Source organism: Pteronotus mesoamericanus, unplaced genomic scaffold, assembly GCF_021234165.1.
Source record: "Pteronotus mesoamericanus isolate MK-2021 breed Mesoamerican mustached bat unplaced genomic scaffold, CSHL_Meso_final scaffold_651, whole genome shotgun sequence".
Classification (NCBI taxonomy): domain Eukaryota; kingdom Metazoa; phylum Chordata; class Mammalia; order Chiroptera; family Mormoopidae; genus Pteronotus; species Pteronotus mesoamericanus.
Window position 1 is genome coordinate 31,982,551 of NW_026555325.1, and position 7,450 is coordinate 31,990,000.

Below are 7,450 nucleotides of genomic sequence, written 5' to 3' on the forward strand. Positions count from 1 at the left end.
TTTTTGTATATTAATTTGTACCCTATAACTTTACTGAATTCTTTGATAAGTTCTAACAATTTTTGGTAATGTCTTTAGGGTTTTCTACATATAATATTATGGCATATGCAAATAGTGGCAGTTTTGCTTCTTCCTTTCTTATTTAGATACCTTTTATTTTTTTCTTGCCTGACTGTTCTGGCTAGGACTTGCAATACTATGCTGAATAAAAGTAGTGAGTGGGCATCCTTGTCTTGTTCTTGATTTTAGAGTAAACTCTTTTAGCTTTTCCCTATTGACTAGGATGTTAGCTGTGGGCTTAGCATATATAGCTTTTTTAAAAAATACTGTATTGTTTACACTACTACAGTTGTCCCAGGTTTTCCCCCTTCACCCTCCTCCACCCAGCCCCCTGTACCCCCTCAGCACTCCCCACACTGTTGTCCATGCCCATGGATCATGTATATGTCTTCTTTGGCTACTCCCTTTGCCTTCTTTCCACTTGTTCTCACCTCCTCACTTCCCTCTCACAGCTGTCAGTTCTATGTTTCTATGATTCTATTTTGCTCATTAGTTTATTTTGTTCATTAGATTCCACAAATGAGTGAGATCATACAGTATTTGTTTTTCACTGACTGGCTTATTTCACTTAGCATAATCATCTCCAGTTCCATCCATGCTGTTGTAAAAGGTACGCCTTCCTTCTTTTTTACTGCTCTGTAGTATTCCATCATGTAAACGTACCACGGCTTTTTCTTTTAATCTCATATATGGCTTTTATTATATGGAGGTACTTTCCCTCTCTACCTACTTTGAGAGTTTGTGTTTTTGTTTTTTTTAAATCACAAATAGCCTTGGCTAGTGTGGCTCAGTGGACTGAGAGCCGGCCTGCAAACCAAAAGGTTGTTTGTTCATTTCCCAGCCAGGGCATATGCCTGGGTTGCAGGCCAGGTCCCTAGTTGGATGGGTGCGTGCGAGAGGCACAATGTTTCTATCTCACATTGATGTTTCTTTCTCTTTCTCCATCCCTTATTCTCTCTAAAAATAAAGGCTTTTAAAAAATCACAAAAAATGGATGTTGAATTTTGTCAATTTTTTTTTTTTTTGCATCTATTAAGATGCTGTTTTTAGCCTTCATTTTGTTAATGCAGTGCAATCCACATTGACTTGTGGATTTTGTGCCATCTTTACATCCCTGGAGTAAATCCCACTTGATCATGGTATGTGATCTTTTAATGTATTGTTGAATTTTGTTTGCTAACATTTTGTTGAGAATTTTTGCATGTGTTTACGAGGACTGTTCGTTTCTAATTTTCTTTTCTGGTGTAGTCCTTGTATGTTTTTGGGATCAGGCTAATGCTGACCCTGCAGAAAGAGCTTGTAAGTGTTCTCTTGTTTTCTGAAAGTTACAGAATTGGTGTTAATTCCTCTTTATATGTGTGGTAGAATTACCACTGACGCTATCTTGTTCTGGACTCTTGCTTTTGGAAGGTGTTTGATTACTGATTCTTTCTCCTTAGCAGATTCCTTTGGTCAAATTTTTCTATTTCTTCATGATTTGGTCTTGTTAGGTCCTGTTTCTAGGAATTTTACCATTCCTTGTAGGTCATCAAATTTGTAATCTTTTGTATTTCTGTGATTATCAGTTATAGTATGTCCTTCATTTCTGATTTATTTGGTCCCTCTCATTTTCTGGGTGAATCTAGCTAAAAATTGTTTATCTTTCCAAAGAACCAGCTCTTACTTTCACCTTTTCTATTGTCTTTTTAGTCTCTATTTTATTTATTTCTGCCCTGATCTTTATTTCCTTCCTTCCACTAATTGGGTTTCATCTGTTGTTCTTCATTTCTTGGGGATGTGATGTTAGGTGGTTTATTTGGTAAGCTGTTACTTTTTTTTTTTTAAATACAGGCATTCATTGCTATAAACATCACTGTCAGATCTGCTTTTGCTTCACCCCATTACCTTTGGAGTGTTGCTTCCATTATCATTTATCTACAATATTTCTTCAATTTCTCCTTTGACCCATTGGCTATTCAGTGACATATTGTTTAATCCTCACGTGTATTTTTTCTTGTAATTGGTTTTTAGTTTCATGCATTGTGGTAAGAAGAGACTTTGTTATTTCAATGTTTTAAAAGTTTACTGATTTATTTTGGGGCCTAATATATGCTCTATACTGGAGAATAGTCCATGTGCACTTGAGAATGTATTCTATTGCTTATGGATAGAATGTTTCGTATATGTTAATTCCATCTGGTTCAGTATGTTATATAAGGCTGATTTTCTATTTGGATGATCTATTTATGAGTGGTAAAGTCCCCTTACCATTATTGTATTGCTATTTCTCCCTTTTAAGTCTTTATATATCCTCTTGTTGGATTGACTCCTTTATCACTATGTAATGCCCTTCCTTGTTGCTTATGAGTCTTTTGTCTTAGTCTTTTTGTCTGATACGAATATAGGTACACCAGCTTTCCCTTTCCCCACCTCCCCACTTAAGTGGAATATTTTTTTCATCCCTTCACGTTTAGTCTGTGTGTGACCTTACAGGTGAAGTCAGTCCCTTGTAAGCAGCATAAATGTCTTAAATTTCATTCTTTTTTGGAGAATTTAGTCCTTTTACACTTGAAATAATTATTGGTACGCATGTACTTACTACCATTTTGTTCTCTATTTTGTAGTTCCTTTCTTTTCTTGCTTTCCTTTGTGAGGTATTTGCTTCAATCCTTTTCTTTGTGCATTTACTACAGGTTTCTGCTCTGGTTACCATAAAGGAAGCTCAATTTCTTATTAGGCTTTTGACTTTTAACTATGTATTTATTCTGTATGTCTCAGATGGAAGCTCACAGGAATAAAATTTTAAAATATTCCCACTGATGAAATTAAGATAATCATAAAGGAAGATTTTATCATAAAATTTGTTACGTTAGTCCATAGACCATCATGTTAATATGCACAGTGGCTTCAACATAAACATTCTTGGAGTCCAAATAGTATCCCTAAAATAAAGAATAGAGACAGTTGTTAACAGAGACATTAGATCTCTAACCCACGAGTTATGACAAGCATGGCTCCTACTAAGTAGTTATGCACAAATAGGAGTTAAAACGCAGAATCTCTTCCACAACGGTTGAGCAATACTGCGTCCTGAACTCCTCCTAGCCCCCTCCTCGGGGCGTCCCACAGCGACTCCGAGATCGGGGCATCTCGACCCTTTCTTCTGAATGATGGCCAGCATTTGTCCTGACTGATTATAGCCCAGGCCGTTATCAGTTGGAGAGACCTCTGAACACACCCTGGGTGCTAGGTGCCTACAAAGCTGGAGCTATTAGTACACATCACTTAGAAATGTGGAAGGAAAGCCTAGAGAGGTCAGTGACTTCTTGAAGGCCACATGATTAAACAACGCTGGGATGCAAGCCAGGCCTGATTTCAAATTCCATGCCTTCCCCACTTTGAATCCTTTTTCTGAGTATCTTACATAGATGTTACGTAGAAAGAGATGTTCTACGATGCAATATGAGTAACAATTTTGAACACCCAAATGACTAATATTAAGAATTAGCCATACTCATTCTTTGGATCAGGTCATTTTAGTATCTGAGTACGTATCATATACTAGAAATAAAACTTCAGTATTTTTGTGATCATGCTAATGATACTCAATCCAAACATACCACACACTCCACTAAGAACAGTGAGATGATGGTCATATTCATCTACTCTTTAGCTCAAGGCAATGGTTATGAGAGCAGCCTAAGGTCCTTTAGATGAAAATGGATCATGTATTTAAATAAAAATTTAAACTTAATTACCTGGTTTTTTAAAACCAAGGGAAGAGTCACTTGACGTCATGATTACTCCCTTGTGATCTTGGTGCTGGCCACGAGTATCTCCTCCGATTTGGAAGGCTTTTTAGAAACCAAGTTTAGAGCCTACGTATGGACAGCTGGTGACATTTCCCTCAAGTTCCAGGGCCTCCTTTTAAAAAGTTACTGACTTAATGTTTTTGACAATTTTTAAAAAAGATTTTACTTATTTTTGGAGAGGAGGGAGGGAAGGAGAGAAACACCCATCAGCTGCCTCTCACATTCCCCCACCGGGGGATCCAACCTGCAACCCAGGTACGTGCTTTGATGGGGAATCAAACCAGCAACCTTTTGGACCTCAGGCCAGCTCTCAGTAGGCTGAGCCACACCAGCCAGGGCCTGAGTTTTCCAATTTTTATTAGAGACAAACTGGTACCACTGCAGGGAGAGGAGATAGCATATACCTTCTGTGCTCATGAAAGTGGGCCAAGGATGATGAAGGTGAACCAATCTCTTAAGTTAGGTAGAGCCAGCTCGACTTGCTATGAAACACAAATGTGAGAATGGGAAGAGATTTGTGCCCCATTAAAGCCCTCTTACGTGTAACAGCCAAAGCACGGCTCACGTGACATTCCTCATCTAACAGCTGAAGAATTCTTTAGCTTTGCTTTTCATGGTGACAGTTATGTCTATTCAGCTTTGTCACCTTTGGAAAATCGAGGTCTAGTGCACTAAAGTTTCAAACTGAAAAGGCAAGGTGTCAGCACGTGGAGACCTTGCTCCAGGACTCCCGAGGCTGTGCTGCTCATGACACTACTTTCTCATTATGTGGCCTTATCCACTCGCTTCTCCTCTAAACTTTCTTCCTCTGTAAAGTTGGGGTGATACCGCCTATTCTACTTCAAATGGTGGCTATTATTAGAAGAATACGGTAGAGCTGCAGCGTCAAGTGGTCATGGTGACAATCACTTTGGTGATTATAGTTTGCAGTTTACCGCTGCCCCCAACCCCGAAGTGCTGTACCCCCTCACCTTCCATCTTCAGGTAATCATCATCGTTGGACATTTGAGTCAAGAACTGTGAAATGACTTCTTAGCTAAATTATCACAGGAAACAAAACAGACTGCACTTTATGTGCAGGTTAAAAGCAATACAATTATCATCATCCTAAAAATGATAGTAGCAGCTCATTATATATGGTAATACCACGTGCTTGGCACAGTTCTAAGTGCTCTGTGTGTGTAAACTCATTTATGCTTCACAACCACTCTCTGTTCTGTATGGTGAGTACTATTATCCTCATATTCAGAGGAGGAACATGAAACACAGGTAGTAAATGACATTTGATATTTGAACCCAAAGAATGTTTCCAAAATCTGAGTTTTTAACCAGCATATTGTATGCCTTTCTTAAAACAGTCATAGGTAATCCACATGCCCTAATACTTTAAATGAGTGAGGATTTCTCTATAAAGTTCTTTTTTGGCTCTATGTAAATTTTTGAGGTTGGTTTACACACATTGACTCAAATCTTTCCCAAACACTAAACAATCCCTGGGGAGAGGGGGAGATCCTCAAAAAAGGGGGAGGGTAAAAAGGGGGGAAGGCAAATAAATCTGTACATGTTCTAGGAAATAAAGCTAATTCAAATAGATGTTATATGAATTCTAAAACTGTTGTAGAATCCCTAAAGCCCACAACCAAGAGTTGTAATATTTAAAAACTAGCTCATAAAGCACTTTTTGAAATGCCTTCAGAACATTAAATTTTAGTATATTTGGGAGGAAATTTTATCAGGTACTGTGTAAAAATGTAAAGTGGGATTAGAGGAAGACCTGCAAATGTGACTTGAAAGGCATAAAGTTTTTTCACACACAAACAGCACTGTCATTAATTTCTAAAAGTAACAACCTGAAGGACTGGACAGTCTGCATTACCATTAAACATAGCTAGTAACATCTGATAACATTATTGTATTTAATGAGTAACAATGAACAGTAAAACACACAATATCCTCTTTAAATCTTTCACTGAAACTCTCCACCGTTTTAGCTTCATGTAATGAGGTATTTGTACAAGTATTTGTTCACATTTTATGTATCATTTAAACCTTTTAAAGGGATGACAGCCGGCGGGGGGCGGATTTTTTTTCAAACCGCCCAGTATTTACCCAACTCCTAACTTAACAAATTAGGGTGGTTTTACACTTACTTCTTCTCAAGGTGCACACATTAAAGCTATTTCACATCAGAGAAAGATTTTAAAATTATATGCAAAAACTGTGCATTTTACCTTGCACCCAGTGCTGACTCTTACAGGGAATCAGACCTGTACAACAGCCACGGGAGAAGGCCTTGCCACTGTCTTAGGCCAGAGACGTGCTTTAACTCTGAGGAGTGGATGCAGGAAACCAGAAAACAGTTTATGCTGCAGAAGATGTTAGAGCCAAAGATTGCTAGAGTGACTGAAATTATTTGGTGATAGATACCAATTTCTTATGTGAAGAGAACACTATTCAGTTTGACTCAATTAGTCACCTTGTACCTGCTGGGTTTCTGGCATATTCCCGAAATCTGTAACATTTGGAAAAACTTTAGGAGGAAGAGACAGTCTGTGAGTTGATTCATCTCCTATACACCTTTGATTCTAAATGATTACCTAAACACCCAGGCCAGGAAAGCAATTTCTTTTTATGGCTTATTTTCCTTTTTTTTCTTGTATTTTTGACTCTAGGACTCACTTTCATTCATTTGAAAATAATACAGGAAAGCAGTGATTTAGGTCTATGCTACTTATTCAAATCAAACTCTTATTAAACTCATATATCCAACATTTTAAACAAAACTGGGCATTTTCTTATAATCCAGGACTTCAAGTAAGCTACTGTAAGAACACAGTACTTTCTGATTTGGAAAGATGAAAATAACATTGAGAAACTTTCAGGGAGCATCTAAAACACTGAGTTCATGGTAACATTTCATTACCATTTATATACTGTATATATATTTTTAATAGGATTTCTTCTTAATCTGCAGATAAGCAGGTACAGCCCTGAGGCCGGGGCCCCCAACCACTGGGACGTGGACCGGTACTGGGACTGGTCCGTGGCCTGTTAGGAACCGGGCTGCACAGTAGGAAGTGAGCAAAGCTTCACTCGCATCACCTCCTGAGCTCCGCCTCTTGTTCCCCATCCCCATGTCCATGGAAAAATTGTCTTCCATGAGACCAGTCCTATCTGCCAAAAAGGTTGGGGACTGCTGCCTTACGCCATTCCTGATAGTGCTGTTACTTACCCAGGATTAAGCTTGATAATGGTTATTAGGTTCATTTGAACAGTTTGAAACACTTTATATTTGTCTTGAAAAATACTTTATACTTGTCTTGAAGTATACTTAAAGAATTTATTCAGCTGATTCTTAAGGAGCAAAGTCAGAGCCAGTATCCTAAATATTGAAAGCTCCATTCAAATGTAATTTTCATAGTCTCCAAACTTTAACTGTCATTGTTTATTACTGTTTGGCTACATTCTCTACACTTTCAGCAGCATTTTAAAGAGACAATGTGTGTATGTACAATGGAAAAACAAAATGGCTTGCAACATCAGAAATAAGATCCACGGCTAAACTGTACAATATTAAGGAGAATCTGTAGTAAGTATAG

At 38.0% G+C, this 7,450-nt stretch overlaps 1 protein-coding gene across 2 annotated transcripts in view; it reads right to left on the reverse strand.

The window, feature by feature from the left end:
• Window positions 1-6,889: 6,889 nt before the first annotated feature.
• Window positions 6,890-7,450, reverse strand: part of TLK1 (tousled like kinase 1) — a 137,930-nt gene continuing 137,369 nt past the window's right edge. For both annotated transcript variants that reach the window (XM_054562584.1, XM_054562583.1), the window contains one exon: window positions 6,890-7,450. This exon is cut by the window's right edge and continues 1,606 nt beyond it. The gene's annotated coding sequence lies outside the window, so the exon portion shown is untranslated.